Raw genomic sequence first — 27,281 nt, 5'->3', positions numbered from 1 at the left:
GAGGTATCACCTCACACCAGTTAGAACGGGCATCATCAGAAAATCTACAAACAACAAATGCTGGAGAGGGTGTGGAGAAAAGGAATCCTCTTGCACTGTTGGTGAGAATGTAAATTGATACAGCCACTATGGAGAACAGTATGGAGGTTCCTTAAGGAACTAGAAATAGCATTACCATATGACCCAGCAATCCCACTACTGGGCATATACCCAGAGAAAACCATAATTCAAAAAGACACATGCACCCCAATGTTCACTGCAGCACTATTTACAATAGCCAGGTCATGGAAGCAACCTAAATGCCCATCGACAGATTAATGGATAAAGAAGATGTGGTACATATATACAATGGAATATTACTAAGCCATAAAAAGAAACGAAATTGGGTCATTTGTAGAGACGTGGATGGATCTAGAGAGTGTCATACAGAGTGAAGTAAGTCAGAAAGAGTAAAACAAATATTGTATATTAACACATATATGTGGTACCTAGAAAACGGTACAGACAAACCAGTTTGCAGAGCAGAAATTGAGACACAGAAGTAGAGAACAAACGTATGGACACCAAAGGGGGGAAAGTGGCAGGGGGTGGTGGTGGTGGTGTGATGAACTCGGAGATTGGGATTGACAGGTATACACTGATGTGTATAAAATGGGTGACTAATAAGAAAATAAATAAACATTTTTTAAAAAAATTTTTAATAAATAAATCAGGTTGCTTTCTTACTGTTGAGTTTTAAGAGTTCTTTGTATATTTTAGATAAAAATCCTATATGAGATATGTCTTCTAGAAATACTTTCTCCAAATCTGTGGCTTATCTTTTCATTCTCTTGACAGTGTCTCTCACCCTGAGGAGAAATTTTTAGTTTTAAAGAAGTTTTGTTTTTTGATCCTTTCTTTCATAGATCATGCCTTTGGTGTTGTGTCTAAAAAGTCATCACCAAACTCAAGGTTATCTAGATTTCCCCTGTCATTGTCTAGGAATTTAATGGCTTTGCATTTTACATTTAGGTCTGTGATACATCTTGAAGTAATTTGGTGAATAGGGATAAGGTCTGTTTTTAGATTTTTTTTTTTTTTTTTGCATGTGGATGAACAGTTGTTCCAGCACCATCTGCTAGAAAGACTATCTTTCCTACACTGTTTTGCCTCTGCTACTTTGTCAAAGATCAGTTGACTACATTTACGTGGGTCTATTTCTGGACTCTCTGTTCGTTCATATTGAACTGTCTACTCTTGCCAACACCACATTGTCGTAATAACTCCATGTATTATTTTGATTTTAAAAAACTGTTCCTCTGGATGAAACTCTGTTGTCCCAATAATGGTTAATTTCTAAAACTCAGCTGTTAAGTGAACAAGAGTAAACATTCCAATTCTTCTATTACAGAAGGTCTAGATATTAATACACCAACCTTTTAAACCACTAATAAAGTATTTTTAAGATTTGGAGGAAGAGATCTTTCTGTTCCCAAAGTAAGTATGTTTGTAAGTCTGAGTAACAATACCATCACATCTGTTTTATACTGCATTAAATGAAGCTTAGAAGCAAGATGCAAAATATCTTAACAGACTGATCTCTCAGTCTAGACTTCCAACAGTGCCAACAATAAGTATTTTTAGGACTGGCCTCAGCAACCAGAATGAATCAACTGTGAATACTTATCAATACCCTCAGAAAATTCCAAAAATCTTAAAACAGTCATATACTCAACAAATTATATATTAGGTACTGACTATATACCAGACACTGTTCTAGATACCAAGGACAGAGAGGTGAATAAAACAAACAAAAGTCCCTCATGGTTCTACAATCTAGTGGAAAACACATTTAATAAATGAGATAAATAAAAATGACCTTATTCAGTAAGGCTAGATAGTGATAAATGATAAGGAAAAAATTAAGTAGGGAAGGGGGATAGGAAGTGTTGGGTTGGGTTACATAGTGTAGTCAGAGAAGCTTCAATGAGAAGTTTACATTTGAGTAAATATTTCTAAATAGCAGGAAAATGATCCACACAAAAATCTGGGGCAACCACAACCTAGCAGTAAGAGTAAGTGCAAATATCCTGAGGTCCATGTTCAAAGACTAGCAAGATGGTCAGTTTAGAGTAGAATAAGCAAGTGGGAAAATAGTAGAATAGGAAGCCAGAGAGGTAACAAGGGGTCATATCAAAGAACTTCCTTAAATCAAGTTAAGGACTTTGGCTTTTACAGTGAATAAAACAGGAATTCACTGAAGGATTTGGAACACAGGAGTGATATGATTTGACACTGATGAACTTGATCACTCTACCCTATATGTTGAAAAAAGACTTAAGGAAAGCAATTGTAGAAACAGAAGCTATTATAATAATTTGGGTGCTGGATTAAACTAAGCGGGTAGCATAGCAATAGGGTTAGTCAGAATCTAAATATAATTTGAAGGTACAGGTTTGGTTTCCTATGGATTAGATGTTGGGTATGAGGGAAAAATGAATCAAAAATTTTGGCCTGAAAACAAAAAGAATTGACAATAGGTTTATTTCACATAGAGCTCTATCACCCATTAGTTTATTTAAAAAAAAACAAAGAGCAGGACATGATATAACTTGTCATATAATATGTTCCACGAATAGTAAAAATTGCATGCAGTACCTAAAAATTACTATCAGATCAGTTTCAATAAGTAGTTTTTAAGGAATGGCTTCTGAATACCATGTGAATTAAAGAGAAGAAAGTCTCCATTCTTTTCACCAAAAGCTAGCTTTTCAACCACATTAAAGGTCAAGACTGCCAATAAAAATGGAATTCAACTGAAATTAATCCTAGCTATGCTACCTACAGCTTTCTGACTTTGGACAAGTAGTTTAATCTCTCTAACCCTGTTTCCTCTTTGGTATAACTGGGATGATATTTACATCATAGAATCACTGTACTGATTAACAAAATATCTATTAAGTACTTAGTACAATTCCTGGTATACAATATTAAATAAATGGCAGAATACACAAAAAGAAAAAAAAAAAGGAAAAATCTGTAGCAATGATACAAATGTGGGAAGAGTAGAATCCACCCAAGCTAAAAACCTGAAGGAATTTTCCTATTAGAAAAAGGCACAATAAATCTTCATGACATTGGGCTTGGCAATGGTTTCTTAGATATGACCCCAAAAGCATGAGCAACAGAAGAAAAAATAGATAAATTGGACTTATTCAAAATTTAAAACTTTTGTGCATCAAAGGACATTGTCAAAAAACTCGAAAGACAACCCACATAACTGGAGAGAAAATTTGCGTATCACATATCCAAGAGGGGACTTATGCCCAGAATATATGAAGAACTCATACAACTCAACAACAGAAAAATAAACAACCCAATTTAAAAACTGGGCAAAAAGCTTGAACAGATGGTCTCTGACTTACAGTGATTTGAGTTACAATTTTTTGACTTTATGGTACACATTCAATAGACACTGTACTTCAAAAACAAAAAAAATTTTTTGAAGAAATACCTACAATAGAATAAAGGAAGAAAAGGACTAACTGATCACTCCCCTTCCCAAGAAAGGGTTGAAATATGCAGGAAATATAGAAATACAGAAGAGATCCTAACAAAACACAACTAACTCTTCCCAATTTTGTTTTTTGTTTTTGTTATTTTTCTTGGCCATGCTGTGCGGCAGGTGGGATCTTAGTTCCCCAACCAGGGACTGAACCCGTGACCCCTGCAGTTGGAAGCGTGAGTCCTAACCACTGGACTGCCAGGGAATTCCCAACTCCCAGCTCTTCCCAATTTTGAATAGCAAGAACATACCCGGAGTAGGTTCTGGGAAAAACTGTAAACAAACAATTTAGAACCCCTTCTACTCTGCCTATCAATAGCATTGAAGGACGATGAGCCAGAAGACCTAAGCATAAGTACAAGCATAGCAAGTATATGAATTGGCAGCCAGGTCAAACATTACACAGACACCTGAAATTTTATACAACCCCCAAAACTTTATACAGACCCCCCAAAATGTTTATGGACACCCCTCAAAACTTTTTATGGACATCTGACAAAGTAGTAGCATCAAAAAGGGGGAAGAAATCACAAATGGATTAAAGCCCCTGCTGTGACCATTCATGTCTCTTGTAGCACCATAACACAAGTGATTCTTGTAAATCAACATATAAGACAGAAAATCCAATAGAAAAAATGGGAAAGAATGTCAATTCCTAATTCACAGCAGGGGAAAACACACTGCCTTTCAAGTACGTAGAAAGATGTTCCAACTCACTAGTAATCAAAAAATGCGAATTAAAATAATAAAAATAACATTTATCCCCATTAAGTTATTAGAAAATTAGAATATCAAGTATGTTAGGGAGGATATGGAGAAACAAGAATCTTCATGAAGAGTTACTCTAACTAGCAACTTACATTGCATATTCATATACTTATGACCCAGCAATCCCACCTTGAGATTATTTGTAAATAGGTACAGATATAAATATATACACATCCTGGAGTATATGTGTAGCATGTGTGTACATATATGTAAATATATACGTATAGCTGTGTTTCCATTTATGTATATATATGTGTGTCTGTGCATGTGTGTGTACAGCTAAGAGAGAAACATCCACATCTGTCAACAGGGAATACCTATGACGATACTTGCAACAAACTGGATACTTCTTGTTACAGTAGGGAATTAGAGGCAGCCTTAATGCTCAAAATTACTAGGATGGAGAAATAAAATGTACCTAAATACTACAAAACATCATGCAACAGTCAAAAGGAATGAACCAAAGGTACATGGAGCACCATTGCTGGATATTTTGTCAAGTGAAAATAGAAATTAAAATAAGATCTGTGACACAATACAATTTACATAAAATTAAAATACAAAAAAATATATTTCACAGGTATACACACATTCAAAAACATATATAAATTACAATAGAATAGAAAACCAAGAGAAGAGGTCAGGAGAATAAGAAATGAAGTAAGGGGAGAAATACAATACCTTATTCAACAGAATCTAAAAATGACATCAATAATAAGCTGTACCATCACATGCAACTAAAAAAGAAACAATTCTGCTAATTAAACTATGATAATACTTTCTTATCAGTTAGGAATTTTACCCTTTTCTAAAAAGTTCTTTTAGACTTAAACAAGTTTTATCATACACCACTCTTGTGGAAAAAACACACACACACATATACTTATATATAATTAGGTTTTCAGGGACTTCCCTGGTGTCGCAGTGGTTAAGACCCTGCCTGCCAATGCAGGGGACACGGGTTCAATCCCTTGTCTAGGAAGATTCCACATGCTTCAGAGCAACTAAGCCCGTGGGCCACAACTACTGAGCCTGCGCTCTAGAGCCCGTGAGCCATAACTACTGAGCCCATGTGCCACAATCACTGAAGCCCACGCACCTAGAGCCCATGCTCTGCAACAAGAGAAGCCACCGCAATGAGAAGCCCGCGCCCCACAACGAAGAGTAGCCCCCACTCGATGCAACTAGAGAAAGCCCACGCACAGCAATGAAGATCCAACGCAACCAACCAACCAAATAAATAAATTAAAAAAAATGAAATTTAAATAATAATAATTAGGTTTTCCAACTAATTCTCATTCTTCAGGGTCTAGCTTTTCTGAATCACTTTTTGACTAAGTCACTGATATGCAGATTTTTCCACATAATATTGTCTATTACTTTGGTAAAGTATCCTTTACTGAGAGAATCCATAATAGAACTAACTAAAAGCTACTGTTCTTGGGATTGTAAGCCAAGTTTACGTTCAGCCAGCTCACCTACATTTGACTCCAGCTTTAGGAATGTTGCTAAACACTTCTAATTCACCAAATTCCAAAATCTCCTCCACCTCTCTCTCCCACATTCAAACATTTAGTTCACAGGGAATAAAACAGTAATTCACAATTGTCTGAGAGATTTTCTTCCAATCTGCTGAAATATATATTCATATTTTGAGGCAGGCATTTTCTCTGTTGACACATCTGTATGAAATGACAGCTACCTCCAACTGCCACCTAGCCAAGAAGAATTTTTCTTAATTCCATCATCTATAACATATAACCTAATTTTCAAATATGTCAAAGTAAATGAAGCAAAAATTAGAATCAAAGAAATATGACAAAGTAAAACAAAGCAAAAGAGGAGCCTTGGGTGGTGAATGAACAATGTGAACATGATTAGCTCATGATTAGCACTGGAGGTCAAAATTTAATTGACGCGAACTTACCCTCTTACCATACACACTTAGAAAATGGGGGAGAGGGATAAGATAAATGAAGCAACTGCTTTTAGACACTGGACACTAAGCAACACAGTACTGAGATCTCTGAGGGAAGGGGAACAAATGAAGTGAACACTATCATAGATTCAGCTTTTTGCCTTCACAGAAAGTTTCACAGGCCCAAGGAGGGAGCACACAAGCAGAGCACCACAATCTTGCTGAGTTCAGGAAGGATAAAAGGGAAAGAATTTACAGGGCAGAACCCCAGAGACGGACGAGCTACAAGAAGAAAATCCTAAAAAGTCTACATAGTGTTCTCATCAAGTTCATTGTTGAATACTAGTCACACATGCCCAAGGTAAAACTCCACAAGATCACAACATCAGAGACAAAGGATCATTTCCATGGGTTCATTAATACATGAAATACAAGTTAAGAAAAGAAGCAGTGAATCAGAAGATGTATCCAAATTAAAACACAAAGGGGAAAAAAGAAAACAGAGCATCTATGGGCTGTGGGTCAATATAAAATGAATCAAAATACATGAAGAGACAGTGGCTGACATTTTTTTAAGTAACAACAACAAAAAAAGACATTTTACCACATATCCAAGAAGTTCAGAAAACCCCAAGCAGAACTGTTTTTCTTTTTAACATCTTTAGTGGAGTATAATTGCTTTACAATGGTGTGTTAATTTCTGCTTTATAACAAAGTGAATCAGTTATACATATACATATGTTCCCATATCTCTTCCCTCTTGCATCTCCCTCCCTCCCACCCTCCCTATCCCACCCCTCTAGGTGGTCACAAACCACCAAGCTGATCTCCCTGTGCTATGCGGCTGCTTCCCACTAGCTATCTTTTTTACATTTGGTAGTGTATATATGTCCATGCCACTCTCTCACTTTGTCACAGCTTCCCCTTCCCCTTCCCAATATCCTCAAGTCCATTCTCTAGTAGGTCTGTGTCTTTATTCCCATCTTACCCCTAGGTTCTTCATGACTTTTTTTTTTTTCTTAGATTCCATATATATGTGTTAGCATACGGTATTTGTTTTTCTCTTTCTGACTTACTTCACTCTGTGTAACAGACTCTAGGTCGATCCACCTCACTACAAATAACTCAATTTTGTTTCTTTTTATGGCTGAGTAATATTCCATTGTATCTATGTACCACATCTTCTTTATCCATTCATCTGTCGATGGACACTCAGGCTGCTTCCATGTCCTGGCTATTGTAAACAGAGCTGCAATGAACATTTTGGTACATGACTCTTTTTGAATTATGGTTTGCTCAGGGTATATGTCCAGTAGTGGGATTGCTGGGTCGTATGGTAGTTCTATTTGTAGTTTTTTAAGGACCCTCCATACTGTTCTCCATAGTGGCTGTACCAATTTACATTCCCACCAACAGTGTAGGAGGGTTCCCTTTTCTCCACACCCTCTCCAGCATTTATTGTTTGTAGATTTTTTGATGATGGCCATTCTGACCAGTGTGAGATGATATCTCATTGTAGTTTTGATTTGCATTTCTCTAATGATTAATGATGCTGAGCATTCTTTCATGTGTTTGTTGGCAGTCTGTATATCTTCTTTGGAGAAGTGTCTATTTAGGTCTTCTGCCCATTTTTGGATTGGGTTGTTTGTTTTTTGGTTATTGAGCTACATGAGCTGCTTGTAAATTTTGGAGATTAATCCTTTGTCAGTTGCTTCATTTGCAAATATTTTCTCCCATTCTGAGGGTTGTCTTTTGGTCTTGTTTATGGTTTCCTTTGCTGTCCGAGCAGAATTTTAAAAAACAAAAAAACACCCTGACACATACAATGCATTTAAACTGATAAAGGCAAAAATGAAGAGAAAATCTTGAAGGCAGAAAAAAGACACATCACATATAGAGACACATCACATATAGAGGAACAAAGATAAGAATACAGCAGACCTCTCATCAGAAACTATACTAGCCAAGAGAGTTCAGAGAGCTTCCAGATTGGTTAACACCTGTAGATTCGGGGAGAGTGGCACACTTGGAGATAGCGTGGATGCTCTGCACCCTTTCCCAATACCTTGTCCTATGCATCTCTTCCATGTGGCTGTTCCTGAGTTATACCCTTTCATATTAAACCAGTAACAGTCATTATCCAACTTCTAGAGGTGATGGATCATCTGCAAAGAGGGGAATTGGTTGCTGCAATACTCCATAAAGGAAGTATCTATTTCAACTCTTTTGCCCATTTAAAAAAACTGGGTTGGGGAGAGTGGCCAGGATGGTAGAATAGAAAGACCTTGGGCTCACCTCCTCTCACGAACACACCAAAATCACAATATGCAGAACAACCATCTTTGAAAAAGACTGAAACGTACCAGAAAAAATTTCTACAATTAAAGACATAAAGAAGGAACCCCAAAAAGACCAGTAGGAGAGGCAGATTCGTGATATAATCAAATCCCATACCTCCTGGGTGGGTGACCCACAAACTGGAGAATAATTGTATTACAGAGGTTCTCCCACAGGAGGGAAAGTTCCAAGTCGGGTCCTGGAGCTCAGGGGTCCAGCGCCAGGAAGAAGAGCCCCCAGAGCATTTGGCTTTGAAGGCCAGTGAGGCTTGATTACAGGAGCTCCACAGGATTGGGGGAAATAGAGACTTCACTATTAAAGGGCACAAACAAAACCTCACACCCACTGGGACCAAGGGCAAGAGAGCTGTCTCCCGGAGGCTGACATTTTGGCACCAAGACCTGGTCCCACCTAACACCTATAGGCTCCAAGGCTGGGATGCCTCAGGCCAAACAACAAACTGGGTGGGCACACAGCCCCACCCATCAGCAGACAAGCTACCTAAAGATTTCCTAAGCACACAGCTCCCTCCAGACATGCCCCTAGACACAGCCTTGCCCACCAGAGGGCCCCAGTTCTACCCACCAGGAGGCAGGCATTGGCCCCTCCCACCAGGAAGTGTCACAAGCCTCTAGACCAGCCTCACTCACCAGAAGGCAGACACCAGAAGCAAGAAAATGACAGTCCCACAGCCTGCAGACCTAGTCTGCAAAGGCAGGCCAGATTCTACCCTGGGACCGTCTGGCACCTGGCCCTTGGGTGATGGGAGGGGAGTGCACTGCTGGGATGAGTAAGATGTCTCCTACGGAGGGTCACTTCTCCAAGATTGAGACTATTGTTAAAATAACCATACTACTCAAGGCAATCTACAGATTCAATGCAACCCCTATCAAATTACCAACGGCATTTTTCACAAAAAAAATTTAAATTTGTATGGAAACACAAAAGACCCCAAATAGCCAAAACAATCCTTAGAAAAAAGAACAGAGTTGGAGGAATCATGCTCCCTGGCTTCAGACTATGCTACAAAGCTACTGTAATCAAAACAGTATGGTACTGGCACTAAAACAGACATATAGATCAATGGAATAGGATAGAAAGCTCAGAAATCAACTCATGCACTCATGATCATTTAATCCACAACAACGGAGGCAAGAGTATACAATGGAGAAAAGACAGTCTCTTCAATAACTGTACTAGCCGCAGCTGGAAAATCAGCCCAATTCGTACTTCACCCCTGATCCCTTCAGCAATAGAAGGCCCCACCCCAGTTTCAGCCCCACTCCACTCAAGCACAATAGTTGTAGCAGGAATTTTCCTACTTATCTGTTCCTACCCCCTAATAGAAAATAACTAACTCATTCAAACAATAACTCTTTCTCTAGGCGCCCTCACCACCGTATTCATAGCCATTTGCGCTCTCACCCAAAATGATATCAAAAAAATTATTGCTTTTTCCACCTCCAGCCAACTAGGCTTAATAATAGTAACAATTGGTCTCAACCAACCTTAGCATTCTTACATATTTGCACACACGCCTTCTTCAGAGCTATATTCTTCTTATGTTCTGGCTCTGTCATCCATAACCTGAATAACGAACAAGACATTCGAAAAACAGGAGAACTATACAAAGCCCTTCCCTTCACCACAACCGCTCTTATCATTGGCTGTCTCCCACTAACAGGAATACCATTCTTCACCGGATTCTACTCTAAAGACACCATCATTGAAGCCGCCACTTCATCTTATACCAACGCCTGAGCCCTATTATTAACTCTAACCGCTACCTCCCTCACAGCTATCTATAGCACTTGCATCATTTTCTTCACACTACTAGGACAACCTCGCTTCCCTGCCTCCATGAACATTACTGAAAACAATCCCCTATTAATTAACCCTATCAAACATCAGAAGCATCTTTGCTGGCTTCACTCTATCCAACAACATTCCTCCAATAACCACTCCCTTAATAACCACACCCTTACACCTAAAACTAACCGCCCTCGTAATAACGACTTTAGGCTTTATCCTCACATTCGAAATCAACCTCAACACACAAAACTTAAAATATATACACTCCTCAAACTCCACTAAATTCTCCACTCTATGAGGATATTTCCCCACAATCATACATCGCCTACCCCCTCACCTGAACCTACCAATAGGCCAAAAACTAGCAACCTCCCTACTAGACCTAACCTGACTAGAAATCATCCTACCCAAAACCACAGCCTTTATTCAACTAAAGGCTTCCATGCTAACCTCAAACCAACAAGGCCTTATCAAACTCTACTTTTTATCTTTCCTATCACTATTACTCTTAGTATACTCTTATTTAATTACCCCGAGTAATCTCCATAATAACCACAAAACCAATAAATAATGACCAACCTGTAACAATCACCAACCAAGTACCATAACTGTATAAAGCAGCAATTCCCATAGCTTCCTCACTAAAAAACCCAGAATCTCCTGTATCATAAATAACCCAATCCCCCAACCCATGAAACTCAAACACAATCTCCACTTTCTCACTCTCTAAAACGTATAATATTACCAAAAACTCTACCACTAATCCTAAAAGAAATGCCCCTAACACAACTTTGTTAGAAACCCAAACCTCAGGGTACTGCTCAGTAGCCATAGCTGTCGTGTAACCAAACAGAACCAATATTCCCTCCAGATAAACCAAAAATACTATTAAACCTAAAAATGAACCACCAAAGTTTAAAACAATCCCACACCCAACACCACCACCCACAATCAACCCTAAACCCCCATAAATAGGCGAAGGCTTTGAAGAAACCCCCACAAAACTAATTACAAAAATAATGCTTATAATGAAAACAATGTATGTCATCATTATTCTCACATGGACTTCAACATGACCAATGACATGAAAAATCATCGCTGTCATTCAACTACAAGAACACTAATGACCAACATTCGAAAAGCACACCCACTAATAAAATTTCTCAATAACACATTTATCGACCTTCCCACCCCATCAAACATCTCTTCATGATGGAACTTTGGCTCCCTACTTGGCCTCTTCCTAATCATACAAATCCTAACAGGCCTATTCCTAGCAACACACTACACACCAAACACGACAACTGCCTTCTCATCTGTCACACATATTTGCCGAGATGTTAATTACGGCTGAATTATTCGATATCTACATGCAAACAGAGCTTCCATATTCTTCATTTGCCTTTACGCCCACGTAGGACGTGGCCTATACTATGGCTCCCACGCCTTCCAAGAAACATGAAACATTGGAGTAATCCTACTATTCACAGTTATAGCTACTGCATTCATAGGCTATGTCCTACCCTGAGGACAAATATCATTTTGAGGCACAACCGTCATTACCAACCTTCTATCAGCAATCCCCCACATTGGTACCACTCTAGTCGAGTGAATCTGAGGTGGCTTTTCCCTAGACAAAGCAACACTAACACGCTTCTTTGCCTTCCACTTCATTCTCCCTTTTATCATCCTAGCACTAGCAGCCGTCCACCTACTATTCCTCCACGAAACAGGATCTAACAACCCCACAGGAATTCCATCCAACACAGACAAAATCCCATTTCACCCCTACTACACAATCAAAGACATCCTGGGTGCCTTACTACTAATCTTAACCCTACTTACATTAACCTTATTCGCACCTGACCTACTAGGAGACCCCGACTACACCCCAGCAAAGCCACTCAACACCCCACCACACATTAGACCAGAATGGTACTTCCTATTTGCATACGCAATCCTACAATCAATTCCCAACAAACTAGGAGGAGTTTTAGCCCTACTACTCTCAATCCTTATCCTAATATTCATCCCCATACTCCACACAACCAAACAACGAAGCATAATATTCCGACCCTTCAGCCAACTTTTATTCTGAGTACTAGTCGCAGATCTCCTGACCCTAACATGAATTGGAGGCCAACCCGTAGAACACCCAATAATTGTAGGCCAATTAGCATCCATTTTATATTTTCTCCTAATCCTAGTAACTAGTCTTATTGAGAATAAACTCCTAAAATGAAGAGTCTTTGTAGTGTAGCAAAATACCCCGGCTTTGTAAACCGGAAAAGGAGAAAACCACACCTCCCTAAGACTCAAGGAAGAAGCATTAACACCTCACCGCCAGCACCCAAAGCTGAAATTCTACATAAACTATTCCCTGAAAAAGGTTTATTGTAGAATAACCACAAGGCTACAGTGCTATGTCAGTATTGAAAATAATTTATTTTATAATACTTTTGTCATATAAATCATACACACATGTACTCCCACATGTCAATAATAGCGTCTTCCTGTAAATGTATATATGTACATGCTATGTATAACTGTGCATTCAATTATTTTCCCCACGAGCAGTTGAAGCTCGTATTGAATTGCATTAATTTTACATATTACGTATAAATTATTGGTCGTACATAGGACATGTCCCTAAATCAGTTTAAGTCAACTAACATTATGGCCCCTCCATTAGATCACGAGCTTAATCAGCATGCCGCGTGAAACCAGCAACCCGCTCGGCAGGGATCCCTCTTCTCGCACGGGGCCCATACTCCGTGGGGGTAGCTAACGGTGATCTTTATAAGACATCTGGTTCTTACTTCAGGACCATTTTAACTTAAAATCGCCCACTTGTTCCCCTTAAATAAGACATCTCGATGGGTTAATGACTAATCAGCCCATGCTCACACATAACTGAGATTTCATACATTTGGTATTTTTTATATTTGGGGGGGGGATTTGCACAGACTCAGCTATGACCTTAAAAGGTCTCGTCACAGTCAAGCAAATTGTAGCTGGACTTGTATGTATTTGTTATTTGACTAGCACAACCAACATGTGCAATTAAATTAATGGTTACAGGACATAGTACTCCACTATTCCCCCCGGGCTCAAAAAACTGTATCTCGTAGTGGATCAAACCCCCCTTATCCCATACAAAACTAACCATCTGCTTAGATATTCACCACACCCCTAGACAGGTTCCTCTCTAGATCTACAAACCATTTTATTCATAAATCAATACTAAATCTGACACAAGCCCCATAATGAAATTATATGAACATCTTTCACATCCCATAGGTTAATGTAGCTTAAATTTTTCATAAAGCAAGACACTGAAAATGCCTAGATGGGCTCGCCAGCCCCATCAACATAAAGGTTTGGTCCCAGCCTTTCTATTAATTCTTAACAGACTTACACATGCAAGCATCCACATCCCAGTGAGAATGCCCTCCAAATCACAAAGATCAAAAGGAGCGGGTATCAAGCACGCTACACTAGCAGCTCACAACACCTTGCTTAGCCACACCCTCACGGGACACAGCAGTGATAAAAATTAAGCCATGAACGAAAGTTTGACTACGTCAGGATAACTAGGGTTGGTAAACTTCGTGCCAGCCACCGCAGTCATACAACTGACCCAAATTAATAGAGACCCGGCGTAAAGAGCGTTAAGGAATCACACAGAATAAAGTCAAATCTTAATTAAGCTGTAAAAAGCCATAATTAAAACTAAGCTAAACCACGAAAGTGACTTTAATACAATCTGACTACACGACAGCTAAGACCCCAACTGGGATTAGATACCCCACTATGCTTAGTCGTAAACCTAAATAGTCACAGAACAAGACTATTCGCCAGAGTACTACTAGCAACGGCCTAAAACTCAAAGGACTTGGCGGTGCTTCATATCCCTCTAGAGGAGCCTGTTCTGTAACCGATAAACCCCGATCAACCTCACCAACCCTTGCTACTTCAGTCTATATACCGCCATCTTCAGCAAACCCTAAAAGGAAACGAAAGTATAACTACGCTACATAAAAACGTTAGGTCAAGGTGTAACCTATGGAATGGGAAGAAATGGGCTACATTTTCTATACTAAGAACACCCCTCATACTCACACGAAAGTTTTTATGAAATCTAAAAACCAAAGGAGGATTTAGTAGTAAATTAAGAGCAGAGTGCTTAATTGAATAAGGCCATGAAGCTCGCACACACCGCCTGTCACCCTCCTCAAGTACCACAGCAAAGCCCCAGCTTACTAACCCATGCTAAGCAACTATACGAGAGGAGACAAGTTGTAACAAGGTAAGCATACTGAAAGTGTGCTTGGATAAAACAAGATGTAGCTTAAACAAAGCATCTAGTTTATACCTAGAAGATTCCACAACCTGTGTATATCTTGAACTAAATCTAGCCCACACCCCCCCACCGCTCCTACCATAAACCAATCAAATAAAACATTCATTATACATCTAAAGTATAGGAGATAGAAATTCAACCACCAATGGCGCTATAGAGAAAGTACCATAAAGGAAAGATGAAAGAAACACTAAAAGTAAAAAAAAAGCAAAGCTTACCCCTTGTACCTTTTGCATAATGACTTAACTAGTAACAACTTAGCAAAGAGACCGTAAGCTAAACTACCCGAAACCAGATGAGCTACTTACGAGCAGTAACTAGAACAAACTCATTTATACGGCAAAATAGTGAGAAGACTTATAAGTAGAGGTGAAAAGCCTAACGAGCCTGGTGATAGCTGGTTGTCCAAGAAAAGAATTTCAGTTCAATGCTAAATAATACTAAAAACCACATCAAGTCTCAACGTATATTTAATCGTTAGTCTAAAAAGGTACAGCATTTTAGAAATGGATACAACCTTAACTAGAGAGTAAAATAAACTTAAACCATAGTTGGCCTAAAAGCAGCCACCAATTGAAAAAGCATTCAAGCTCAACAATAAAACAATGTTTTAATTCCAACAATAAGTAAATCAATTCCTAGCCTGACTATTGGACTAATCTATATAACTATAGAAGCAATACTGTTAAATATGAGTAACAAGAAATTTTTCTCCTCGCACAAGCTTACATCAGTAACTGATAGTACACTGATAATTAACAGCTAATAAATATAACCCAACACTAAATTATTTATTAAAAACACTGTTAACCCAACACAGGCTTGCATTAAGGAAAGATTAAAAAAAGTAAAAGGAACTCGGCAAACACAAACCCCGCCTGTTTACCAAAAACATCACCTCTAGCATAACCAGTATTAGAGGCACTGCCTGCCCAGTGACAATCGTTAAACGGCTGTAGTGCGGTGCTGGGAAACCTGTACAAGTGAAAGAATGAAATTAGAACATTTTCTAACACCATACACAAAAATAAACTCAAAATGGATTAAAGACCTAAATATAAGACCAAATACTACAAAATTCTTAGAGGAAAACACAGGCAGAACACTCTTTGACATAAATAGTAGCAATATTTTTTTGGATCCCTCTCCGAGAGAAATGGAAATAAAAACAAAAACAAACAAATGGGACCTAGTCAAACTTATATGCTTTCGCACAGCAAAGAAAACCATAAACAAAACAAAAGGACAACCTACAGACTGCGAGAAAATACTTGCAAACGATGCTATCAATAAGGAATCAATTTCCAAAATAGACAGACAGCTCATGCAACTCAATATCAAAAAAAAAAAAAAAAGACCCAATCAAAAAATGGGCAGAAGTCCTAAACAGACATTTCTCCAAAGAAGACATACAGATGGCCAACAGGCACATGTAAAGATGCTCAATACCACTAATTACTAGAAAGGCAAATCACAACTACAATGAGGTATCACACCAGTCAGAACAGCCATCATTAAACAGTCTACAAATAATAAATGCTGGAGAGGGTGTGGAGAAAAAGGAACCCTTCTACACTGTTGGGAATGTAAATTGGTGCATCCACTATGGTAAACAGTCTGGAAATTCCTTAAAAACTAAAAATAGAGTTACCATATGATTTTGCAATTCCACTCGTGGGCATATATCCAGAGAAAACTCTAATTTGAAAAGAAACATGCACCCCAATGTTCACAGCAGCACTATTTACAATAGCCAAGACATGGAAACAACCCAACTGTCCATCAACAGATGAATGGATAAAGAAGATGTGGTATATATACACAATGGAATATTACTCAGCCATAAAAAATGAAATAATGCCATTTGCAGCAACATGGATGGACCCAGAGATTATCATATTAAGTGAAGTCAGACAAAGACAAATATTATATGATATCACTTACACATGGAATCTAAAAAAATGATACAAATAAACTTATTTACAAAGCAGAAACAGACTCAGACATAGAAACAAACTTATGATTACCAAAGGGGATAGTGGGGTGGGGAGGGGGCAGGATAAATTAGGAGTTTGAAACAAGCAGGTACAAACTACTATACATAAAGTAGGTAAACAACAAGGACCTACTGTATAGCACAGGGAACTGTATTCCATATCTTGCAATAACCTATAATGGAAAAGAATCTGAAAGAGGATATATATATATGTACAACTGAATCACTTTGCTGTATACCTGATACTAAAAAACACTGTATATATATATAGCCAAAGACAATGGAGTGACATCTTCAAAATACTGCATGAAAAAAACTTTAAACTTGGAATTTTATACCCAGCAAAAAAAAATGTTTGAATATGAAGGCAAAACAAGTAATTTTCAAATACAAATAACTTAAAGAATTCATCGTACACAGACCTTCACTGCATGATATATTGATGTAAGTTCTACGGGAAGAAGGAATACAAAGTGGGACAGCAAATACACACAAATAAATAAAGAGCTCTAAAAATGGTAACAATGAATATAAGCATGAAACATATTTTATGTTTAATCACTCTAAAACATAAGCAGCACAAAGAGTTCACCGTTGAATATGGAGCATAATACCATCCCTAGAAACAACGAAAGCACAACAGGAAAACAAGATAAATGGAAATTAAAATCTAATATTTTTAAGATGTACTAAAAAAAATAAAGAAAATGACAAAAGCATTGAAAGATAAAGAAAATTCTCAATTAGATAACCTCAGAAACCAAGTATTAGGAAGAAAAGCTTATTTGAAAAGAGGTGAAAGAACTCAGAAAAACTTAGAAATAAAGAAAAAGAAAGACATAAGAGCAAATAAGCATAATGGATACTGATTTAAGAGAAAATTAGATGGCCATTTTAGGCATCTGATTTTGCAACCTTACCACAGAACTTTAGATAGACCACAAAGTGAACCTAGTACTATTCAAACCATTATTAGTAGTGATTATTTGAACTTTTCATCTTGTCACTGTTTTATTAAAATAATGATCTTCAGTTCAATCTTGTGAAGAAGACATTTTCATACCAACTGCCAAAACTAAAGGTAGATATACTGCACAACCTTAAGCTTGCCAAAAGGTTATGTGTGTCATTTAACTGCATTTAAAAACCAACAATGCAGAACAGATATAGATACAGAAAATTATTTAATTCTACTATTTTCTATTTATAAGGCACATCATCTCAGTTAAGCAAGGGTCTTATGGCAATCAGTTTGACTCTCAAGTTAAACTTTTAATCAGTGCCTTATTTATACTCTGCCTAACTTTTTAATGTATTACCTGCTTCAAAAGCAGTATCCAAACTTATCAAATGGTATAGTAATAATAAACGGTACAATAATAAGGACATTGCTCAATCCATATATATTTTGGTACTGACACTAACTCCATTACAGTTCTACAAAATGTGTCAATTGTCTCATGGTAGTACTGGTTCTAAGTAACCAAGCATTCAATCTTTCAAAGGTTAAGTACTAAAAAACATAACATCAAGATAATCAGAGCCAGGTACAATTTAGAGTTATTTAGGAAAATAGGGAGTGGTTACATCTTACCTAACAGGACCAAAGAACCACTTTCATATTTTGGTACCAAATGTGAAATCCTGGCAAACACCACCTGATTCCTTTCCATGATTTTATAATTTACGATGTCTTTATACATGTATTATATAATCTAAACCTCACAATCCTATAATGGAATACCATTATATCTCAATTTATAAATGAAAAAACATACTCTAAGTCAAACATATATTTGCCGGAAGTTAAATCTCAGGGCTTTTAATGCCAAGTCCAGTGCCCTTTGCCTCATGCTATGATCTCAGAAGAGAAAGGAAACAAATACTTACATGCATCACTGTGACCATGAAATTTCAAATCACTATCAACATATAGAAAACCTTGGAAACAACTACTTTGAATATGCTGAAATTTATATACATCCTTTCAAGAGTGAAAGACACGCAGCAAAAGTCAGTAGCCACAGAAATGTTTCTTCTTTCCTCTCAAAATGTCCAAAACTTGACATTTCTCTAGCTGCCTCCTTCCCCTTAAACCAGCTGCTTTGTGACCATCCCCAAGCCATCCTCCATTCTCAACTGGCCCCAGGTGGATTCAGAACTGAAAGACAAGGAAATAAATGAAAAGGAAAATAATAAACCTCAAATCATTTTTTAACACCTACACTGGTAACACTAAATCCCCAGCACCAATCTTCACAGGCAGCAGTTAAGTTCCAGCCTCTGTCCATTCATCTCACTCCTTCCTAGTTTCATTTGATACGATAAAAAGCCCTAAAAATCTTAAAAGTCTCTTTTAATAAAAATTAAGTTTATTTGGTATTTTGCAACGAGATTTTTGTCCTATCTCCACTAAGACCTGTATTTAACTTTGGTTTATGTCACAGGATTCTATGAATAAGGACAGGAAAGGTAAGGAAGAAAAGGAATAGAAGGCAAACTTCTTAGACTCTAATTTAACAATAAAATCTTTAAAAAAAAAAAAAAGAGGGGGAGTGTATTCAAAATAGCTGTGTGCTAGCTTCAGGGGCAGAGTTTTCTTTAAAAAAAAAAAAAATAGAGACCACATAGTATAGGAAAAAAAGGACACCATGATCAATACAAGTGATAGGCATGAAAAGATAAGCAGGGGAAGGGCTTCCCTGGTGGCGCAGTGGTTGAGAGTCCGCCTGCCGATGCAGGGGACACGGGTTCGTGCCCCGGTCCGGGAGGATCCCATCATGCCGCGGAGCGGCTAGGCCCGTGAGCCACGGCCGCTGAGCCTGCGCGTCCAGAGCCTGTGCTCCGCAACGGGAGAGGCCACAACAGTGAGAGGCCCGCGTACCGCAAAAAAAAAAAAAAAGATAAGTAGGGGAAGCAATCTCTGGTGTTCCATCCCCCCCAACCCCCCCCCTTAAAAAAAGTAGACTGGATCAGGAAACCAAATATGGCCAAAGAGTGTCACTACTGATTCCTCCCAGTGTGAAATGACTGCAATACACTCTCAATCTCTTCCTGGATCTTATTCTACTCACACACTCCCAACATTCCTCTACTCAAACAGAGCATCAGTTCTAATGACTAAAGGCTTAGAGTTGGCGAATAATTTTAATTAGGCTTGTGTAGCTATAATATAAGTGGAAAAATTAGAATTATCTCATAGCAAACACCATGACCAGGGCTCACAGGACCTAGTCTTAGATTCAAGGTGGATCTAGGGACTTCAGTGCACTTATAGGAATACACATCTTCACTAGTGCTCCATTTTTTTTTTAAACTGGCTTCATTCACTTTATTTTTCTCATAGAAAACGATGTGGTGGCTACAGCTGGAGCCTGGGTCCTCTGCCCGAAAACTCTGGTGTGAGTCTTTACAAGATGGTCAGTGAATTCCTCATACAGAGACTTGGTGAACACCACCTTTCCAGAAATCAGGAGTGAGATAACTGTAGGTCTTGGAAATGGCATCAAAAGTGGCCTTGGTGAAGTTGCCCAGGGTGGTGGTGCAGCCCCGGCAGAGGCGTAGTAGTCATCAATTCCAACCATCATCACTAGCTTCTTGGGCACAGGGGCTGAGACGATGCCAGTGGCCCTGGGGGCAGGGATGAGGCACACCAGCACTGAGCCACAGCAGCCAGTCACCTTGCAAGGGACGGTATGGGGCTTGCCGATCTTGTTCCCCCAGTAGCCTCGCCGCACGGGGATGATGGAGAGCTTGGCCAGAATGATGGTCCCACTGATAGCAATGGCTACCTCCTTAGAGCACTCGACACCCAAACCAGCACGTCCGTTGTAATCCCCAATGGCAACAAATGCCTTGAACCAGATCCGATGGCCAGCACAGGTCTGCTTTAGCACAGGCATAATCTTCAAAACCTCGTCCTTGAGGGATGACCCCAAGAAAAAGTCAATGATCTCGGATTCCTTGATGGGCAGAGAGAAGAGACAGATCTCCTCCAGGGACCTGATCTTCATGTCCTTGACCAGACAGCTCAGCTTGGTGACAGGGAGCCACTCCTTATCCTCAGCCTTGCCTCTGCAAGCTCCTTGGCCTCGGCCCCGACCACGACCCTGGACCTGGAGGCCGCTGCTGAAGCCTCTGCAGAAGCCACTGCAGCCTCCCATTCCAGGGCCCCTGGGGCCTCCAGGCCCTCCCGCAGCACCAGCGTCATCCGCCATTTGGTGTTTTTACAGAGAAGAAGCTAGTGCTCTACTCTTTATGTGACTAATGCTTCTTTTTCTGCTTCTCAAGGATATCAGCTTACAATATACAACTGACCCTTGAATGACACAGGTTTGAACTGCGTGGGTCGGCTTACACACAGATTTTTTTCAATAATGAGTACTACAGTACTGCACAATCTGCAGTTGGTTGAATGCACAGATGCAGAGGGACTGCGGATATGGAGGGCTGACTGTAAGTTAAAGTGGATTTTCGACTAGGCAGAAGGTGGGCACCCCAACCTGTGTTACTCAAGGGTCAACTATATAGCCCTTCCAGCACCAGCACTACAACAAGAACTTTATTTTTTTTTCATATAGGCCAATTCAAGTGTATTTTTTAATTTCAAATTCCTTAAACAAAATATGATTGACCCAATATATTGTTTCAAGCCAATTCCAACAAGATTTAACTGCTATATTTTAGTCATTAATTCAGAAGAGCACCCAACATAGGCCATGAAAGGCACCGGACACAAAAGACCACATATTGTATAATTCCATTTATATGAAATGTCCAAAAAACACGCAAATCTATAGAGTCAGAAGGCAAATTTGTGGTTGCCAAGGGACGAGAAGGAGAGTGACTGCTTAATGCATATAGGGTTTCCTTTTGGTGTGATGAAAATATTCTGGGAGTAGACAGTGATGATGGCTTCACAACACTGTCAATGTACTGAATTGCACAGTTTAAGTGGTTAAAATGGTGAATTTTATGAGGTACAAATTTTACCTCAATTTTTTTAAAAAAAGGAATAGAGAACGATTGAGGGAGTAACTGGAATGGATCCTACCGAATGGAAGCATACTATTACAAGATTCTTACAGTGTATGTGAAATGACAAAACATGATTTTAGAATATAAAAAATTAAAAATGAGTACTATAAACCCTAGAGCAAACACTCCCCCCCAAAACACACACACATCCCACACAGCTATCACTAATAAGTCAACTGTAGCAACAAAACAGAAATCTTAAAAACACCCAATTAATCCAAAAGAAGGCAGGAAAAGAAGGAAAAAAGACAGAAAAGGAATAGAAGAATAGAGGGGACAAACAGAAAACAAAGAGCAAGCAAGAAATACACATAAAACCAAGCACATCATAATTATGTTAAAATGCAAAAAGTCTAACCAAGCCACTTAAAAGGCAAATTGTCATAATAGATAAAAAAGAAAGACTCAAACATATGCTATCTACAAGAAATCTACTTTAAAAATTAAAACAGATAAAAGAAGTAGTGAAGGACAAGAAAACATGCCATGTAAACACTTAAAGAAAGCTGGAGGGGTTATGCTATCAGATTAAACAGATTTCAGAACAACAAATATTACCAGGAATAAGCAAGGACATTTCAAAATAATAAAGGGATCAATCCACAAACTCTAAATGCATGTGCCCTACTAATAAAGTTTCAAAATACGTGAAACAAAATTGACAGAATTGCAAGGAAACATAGCAAAACCCACAATTACACTTGGAATGGTTAAAGATTTTAACACCCCTTTCAGTAACTGACAGAACAAGTATATAGAAAATCAGTAGGAGTATACAGAGTTTAACACACCAACAAACTTGACATTTATAGAATATACCAGTCTACACACTGCAGAAAACTCATTTTTTTAAATGCATATGGAACATTAACCAAGATAAAGCTTACCGTGAACCATGAAACAAGTCTCAATAAATTTAAAAGGACTGAATTCACACAATTCATATTCTCTGAATGAAACTGAATTGTATTAGAACTTAATAATAGAATATCCAGAAAATTCTCATTTAGAAATTAAAACATTTCTAAATAACCCATTCTTCAAATAAGAAATCAAAATGGGGACTTCCCTGGTGGCACAGTGGTTAAGAATCCACCTGCCAATGCAGGGGACCCGGGTTAGAACCCTGGTCCGGGAAGCCTCCACATGCCACGGGGCAACTAAGCCCGTGTGCCACAACTACTGAGCCTGCTCTCTAAAGCCCACGAGCCACAACTACTGAGCTCACATGCCACAACTACTGAAGCCCGTGCACCGCAACAAGAGAAGCAACTGCAATGAGAAGCCCACGCACTGCAACGAAAAATAGCCCCCCTTCGCCACAATAAGAGAAAGCTTGCACGCAGCAACGAAGACCCAACGCAGCCATTAATAAATAAATAAATAAATAACCAAAAAAAAAGTTTTAAAAAAAATCAGTGGAAATGACAAAAAGTATATTAAACTGAATGAAAATTAATGCAGGGATTAGAAAGGGAAACTAATAGAATTAAATGTTTTTCTTAGAAAAGGCCAAAATAATCTAAGATTCTGTAGTCAGAAGCCAGAAAATGATGAAACTCAAAGTAGAATAAAAATAAAGCCAAATATCAGGGAAATAGAAAATGGACATTTAGAAAATCAATAATACCAAAACCAGTTATTTGAAAAGATTAATAAAACTGACAATCCTGGGCTTCCCTGGTGGCGCAGTGGTTGGGAGTCCGTCTGCCGATGCAGGGGACACGGGTTCGTGCCCCGGTCCGGGAAAATCCCACATGCCGCGGAGCGGCTGGGCCTGTGAGCCATGGCCGCTGAGCCTGCGTGTCCGGAGCCTGTGCTCCGCAACGGGAGAAGTCACAACAGTGAGAGGCCCGCGTTCCGCCAAAAAAAAAAAAAAACCTGACAATCCTCTGGCTAAACTGTTCAAGGAAAAAAAAAAGGGAAAACACAAATTACCAGTATCAGGAATGAAAGAAGGGACATCCCTCCAAATCCTACAAACATTTAAAACATAAAGAAGTATTAAAGCCTAAGTCAGAAAGAGAAAATCAAATATTGTATATTAACGCATATATGTGCAATCTAGAAAAGAGGTACAGATGAACCAGTTTGCAAGGCAGAAGCAGAGGTGTAGAGAACAAATGTATGGACAAGGGGGGAAAGCGGGGGGTGGGGGAGTGGGGTGAATTGGGAGATTGGGATTGACATATATACACTAACATGTATAAACTAGATAACTGATAAGAACCTGCTGTATAAAATAAATAAATAAAATCAAATTCCAATAAACAAAAAAAGTATTATGAACTTATGCCTACAAATTCAATAGCTTGGGTGAAACGGAGAAATCCCTTAGCAGACAAATTACCAAAGCTCACTTAAGAAATAAAGAACCTGAATAGCCCTTTATCAATTAAAGAAACTGAAATACTAAATAAAAACCTTGCCACAAAAACTATGGCTTCACTGATGAATTCTACCAGACACTTAAGAATGAAACATACCAATCCACAAACTCTTTCAGAAGACAAAGATGAGCTGAACTGTATCCTCTCCCAAATCCATACATTGAAATCCTAGCCCTCAGTACCTCAGAAGACTGTATTTGGAGACTGGGCCTTAAAGAGCTAATTACGGTAAAATGAGGTCATGTATGTGGGACCTAATCCCAATATGACTGGTGTCCTTATAAGAGATTAGGACACAGACAACACACAGACCCAGGGACAACCATGTGAAGACACAACAAGAGGTGGCCATCAGCAAGTCAAGGAGAGAAGCCTCAGAAGAACCCAAACCTGACAACACCTTGATCTTGGACACCTAGCCTCTAAAACTGTTGAGAAAATAACTTTCTATTTTTTAAGCTACCCAGTCTGTAATTATGTTATAGCAGCCCTAGCAAACTAATACACCCTGATATCAAAACCAAAATATATAAAGTAAATATATGTATATTATAAGAAAACCATAGACCAATATCACCCATAAATAAAAATACAAAATATCTCTTTAAAAAAATCAGTAAATAGGGCATAAAACTGGAAAAGAAAGAAGTAAAACTATATTGATTTTCAGATGACATGATTGTCTTCTCAGAAAATCACATCGGTTCTACCAAAAAACTATTAGAAGTAATAAGTGAACTTAACAATTCACAGGACACAAGGTCAATACACAAAAATAAATTTTATTTTTATATTAGCAACAATTAGAAATTGAACAGCAAATTAGCAATTTTTAATTAGAAATTAAAATAACACAACAGCATCAAAAACATGAACTACTTAGGAGTAAGTTTAACAAAACATGTGCAAGATCCAAAAACTGATAACTATAAAACTCTGCTAAGAGGAATTAAAGACCTAAATAACTGGAGAAACATACTATGTTTATGGCTCAAAGACTCAATATTGTTAAGATGTCAAATCTTCCCAAATTGGGTCATAGATTCAAAGTAACTCAAATTAAAATCCTAGCATGCTTTTTTTTAAGAAATTGGTAAGCTAAAATCTATGTGGAAATGCAAACATCCTAAATAACTAAATCAACTTTGAAACAGAGGAACAAAACTACACTATCTGATTTCAAGATTTACAACAATGATACAGAAATCCAGACAATGTGGTACTGGCATAAGGATAAACACATAGATCAATGGAACAGAACGAAGACTCCAGAAATAAACTTATACATATTAATTAATTTTTGAGAAAGGTTCCAAGAAAATTCAATGAACAAAGATGGTCTTTTCAACAAATGGGTGCTACAATAACTGGACATCTACAGTGGAGGGAAAAAATCTCCAACCCTTACCACACACAGTATATAAAAATTAACATGAAATGATTATATACCTAACCACAAAAAAGCTATAAAGCTTCTAGAATATACAAGAAGACTTAGACAACAATTTCTTCAATAGAACACAAAAGCCATAGACTGTAAAAGAAAAAAGTCCATAAATTGGACTTAAAATTTTAAACTTTTGCACTTCAGAAGACTGCTCAGAAAACTATAAAGAAAACAACAGACTGGGAGAAAACATCACAATATTTAGGACTTACATGCAAATTATGACAATAAGATACTACTACACACGTCTACTAGAATGACTGAAATTTGAGAGACTGAAAACAGCAAGTGTTGGCAAGAATGTGGAACTGAAACTCATACATTGCTGGTAGAAATGCAAAATGATAGTCACTTTAGAAAACAGTTTTGCAGTTTCTTATAATGCTAAATATACACTTGGCAATACAACACAGCAATACACTCCTATGTATTTACCCAAGAGATGTGAAGACAGGTGCACACAGAAAACTGAATGTGAATGTTTACGACAGCTTTCTTTACAATCACTGAAAACTTTAGAAACAAAGAAACTCAAATATCTTTTAACTGATGAGTATATAAAGAAATCACGTTATATCCATGTAATGGAATACTACTCAGCAATTAAAAGAAAATTAGTGAGGCATTCAACATTATTGAATCTCAAAAACATTACTCCAAGTAAGTCAGGCACAAAAGTCTACATACTGAATGACTCCATTAATATAATATCCTAGAAAAGGCAAAACTATATTGATAGAAAACAGATGACCAGTTGCCAGGTGTCAGAGATGAGGTTCGAAGACAGAGTGCTAAGGTGTAGTACACTGAACTTTCTAGTGTGATGGAAATGTTCTGTATCTTGATTAGGGTGGTAACATAGATGTATTTATTTGTCAAATTCATTGAACTATACACTTAAAACTGGTGACTGCTATGGTATGCAAATTATATCTTAATAAAGCTGATTTTAAACAAAATCTCCAGCCTCTGAAGGGCAAAGCAATATAGTGGTTAAGAACTTGAGCTTTGAGTCAAAACGTCTGGATATAAATACTGATACCACCATTATTAACTATACGAACTGAGCTTTGAGCCAAAAGCCCATCCTTAAACTAAACTGAGGCCTCATACCCAGTAAGTACTTATACATTGTACATAAATATGTAACCAAAAGTTTCATCAAACTATCTTTTCATACCCAGTAAGTACTTATACATTGTACATAAATATGTAACCAAAAGTTTCATCAAACTATCTTTATAATGACAGGTTCTATGATACCTGCTATTTTATTTCACTTTTTAATAGTTTGGAAAACAGTTATAGTAGCAAGAATGGTCAACAGATTTCATCTTTAGGGCTAAATGTAATTAAGAGGTAGTGGCTGCCTGCAGTGCTATGTTGAGGACCGTGAGACAACATCTGAATTCAGAAAAGTATTTAGCATCTGCCATGGTACTAAGAGAAGCAATAATGCCAGGATGTGATACTATAATTATGTGATTAAAAGTCTTTCTTCACGTTAAATCGTGAGCTCCTTCAGGATAGTCCATTTTTAATAGCTGACATGAGAATTTATTAAATGGTAGATGGACTTCATGTAGATTCTACCTACATTTTATCAGGCAGAGGTAACCTTCCCACAAGGGGCTTACTATCTACCTAAAAATACTTATTTCTGCTACAA

General features: G+C 38.0%; 1 protein-coding gene and 1 pseudogene across 8 annotated transcripts in view; both read right to left on the bottom strand.

The window, feature by feature from the left end:
* COP1 (COP1 E3 ubiquitin ligase) overlaps positions 1-27,281 on the bottom strand; it is a 278,313-nt gene that overhangs the window by 247,060 nt on the left and 3,972 nt on the right. The window contains exons 2-3 of one of the 8 annotated variants that reach the window (XM_060296039.1): positions 18,629-18,899; positions 16,872-16,928 (exon numbers count right to left, since the gene is read on the bottom strand). The exons of 5 other annotated variants lie outside the window; for them this stretch is intronic. The gene's annotated coding sequence lies outside the window, so the exon portion shown is untranslated. The remainder of the gene's footprint in view (positions 1-16,871; positions 16,929-18,628; positions 18,900-27,281) is intronic. 2 more of the 8 variants (XM_060296049.1, XM_030875404.2) reach the window with 2 other exon arrangements.
* LOC115863011 (small ribosomal subunit protein uS5 pseudogene) lies at positions 20,065-20,955 on the bottom strand (annotated as a pseudogene).

Source organism: Globicephala melas, chromosome 1 (genome assembly GCF_963455315.2).
Source record: "Globicephala melas chromosome 1, mGloMel1.2, whole genome shotgun sequence".
Taxonomy (NCBI): Eukaryota; Metazoa; Chordata; class Mammalia; order Artiodactyla; family Delphinidae; genus Globicephala; species Globicephala melas.
This window is presented reverse-complemented; position numbering and strand designations above follow the sequence as displayed.